Source organism: Tupaia chinensis, unplaced genomic scaffold, assembly GCF_000334495.1.
Source record: "Tupaia chinensis unplaced genomic scaffold, TupChi_1.0 Scaffold144561_1, whole genome shotgun sequence".
Lineage (NCBI taxonomy): Eukaryota > Metazoa > Chordata > Mammalia > Scandentia > Tupaiidae > Tupaia > Tupaia belangeri.
In genome coordinates, this window is record NW_006204421.1 from 11,892 (window position 1) to 14,192 (window position 2,301).

Genomic DNA, 2,301 nt, shown 5'->3' on the forward strand with positions numbered 1-2,301 from the left:
AAACATAAGGATTTGTTACTCATACAAGAGTACTGCATTACATTTTATTTACATTTTAAAAACTGGTTTAAACTAAAAGCCTGTTTCAATGTAAAACACGCTTATGGGTCAGTGGGAAGTGGGAAGCACGGTGGTTAAGGTAGTGGATCTTACATGGCTGAGTATGTGGTTTCATTGCCAGATCCAGTGGCATGAAAACCACACCAGGCACATGAGTAAGTGAGTGAATGTGTGTGTACACCCAAAATCACAGGAGAGAGGAGGAGAAGATATTTCAGAATTGGCCGTTTCCCAAGGTTTGGGGGTGGGAGGAATTTTTTCTGGTGAGTGTGTCCTACAGCAAAAATAACTTTAAAAAACAGAAGAAATAAAGGCTCTAATAAATTTTTGGCAGAATTTGTCATCTAAACAAGACATTGTTGTTATTAAGAAGAAAACTCCAGGGACCAGCAGTTAGCGTAATGGCTATGTCACTGGACTCCCATGTAGTCGACCGTGGTTTGCACCCTGGACCCGGTGACTTAAAACTCATGCCGAGCGTGTGTGCGTGCATTCCCAAGGTCCCGAGAGGAGAATGGAGAAGGGATTGTGGCATGGCCATCCCTCCTGGGGGGTGATTTATCGCTTTCTGTCTCTCTGTCTCTCTCTGTCTGGTGAGTGCACATGCCCTATAGCAAAAACCTTTTCAAAAAAAAAAAAAAAAAGAAGAAAATTCTGAAACCACATAAGTCAAAAAATTTGCTTAGGGATAAGAAAGGTATTGAAAGTCATGTTTGTGTTAATGTTACACACAAAACAAAATTTAAAGTAATCAAATGGTTTATTTGATTGAAATCTGATAAAAAACAGATAACACTAGCCAAAATGTCAGAATTTCTAGCATCTACAAAAAACCAGACACTGAGAAAGACACATCTCAAATCTAATTTATTTTCTTTTTTCTTAATAAGGAAGAAATATTTTGGCAAACCCTTCCTGAACTACTAGGAAAACCTATCAAGATAGAGGGTGCATCAGCTTTTCTCTACTTGCCAAATTTGGTGACAGATCAGGTTTAAGTGAGCTCAGACACAGGAAACACTAACAACAAATTGAAAGAATGGAGTCTGTTTACAGAGCACTGCAGACAGATGCTCTCAGGATGACAGGTTATAACTTCACGCCAGGCCACACTCTAAGCGCTCTCCAATAAGTAACATCATTAGGGCTTTGCCTACCTGTCTGAGTCAAACTATCTGTTCTGAAAGTTGGTCCAAACCTCTGAGCAACATCCAGTGCTTCAGGAGAAGGTAGAATTATCCAAATTTTGCCCACTCTAGAAAGACAAATAATTACTTTAGGTAAACTGAAATTTTTTTCTTTTCCCAGGCTCTTCTGCCACTGTTCTGAAGTACTAATACAGGATTCAGGCCATACGGGTATACTTTCAGATGAGAACCTTTCTGTATATTATAATTTTCTAACTTCAGAATACTTACTTTATTCCAAATAAAATGCTACCTTTCATCAGTACTCCAAACTGCCTAACAGAAATCACTGTCACTCAATTCTAAATTTGAACTTGTTTAAAATCCTTTTTTCCCCTTTAGGTTTTTGCCATAGGGTGAATGCGCTTGCTGGAGAGTGACAGAAAGAGGGAGGGGGATGAGAAATCACCCACCACAGATGATGGCTTCTCTCCATTCTCCTCCTGGAAGTTTGTACACAAAGACACATGCAACTAGTGTGATTTTCAAGCTGCCAGTTCTTGGACTGAAGGAAAGGCTGCTGATTCCTTTAGTCAACTGGGAATTCAAAACCGTAACCACTACAGCACCTGATGGCCCTAAAAGTTTTTAAATTTACCCAGGAGTGGGCCAGCCAGTGGCATTGAGGAAAGGCTGCTGGATCCACATGCAGCTTTGTAGTTTGATTCCCAGATCCAGTGGCTTGAAAATGACATCCAGACTATATGTTCACATGTACCCAAAATCCCAAGAGGAAAATGGAGAAGAAGGGATTTTGGTATGTCCACCCCTCTGGGGGGTGATTTCTCCTTCCTCCCCACCTACCCTGCCCATCTCTGTCTCTCTCAGACAAGCACTTGTGCCCCATAGCAAAAATCTTAAAAGAAAAAAAGTAACTTACCCAGGAGTGCTAGGCAGGCCAAAGAAATGTAGGAGGGGACCAGAGGCTTCATTCACTTTAAGACACCAAGACACCCCATAAACACAGCTGTCATAGGAACACTCTTGTCTGCAAAGACTCCACAGTTATTTCACTGGGAAACTGGGGGCATTTCACTTGTACTAGAAATAGGCT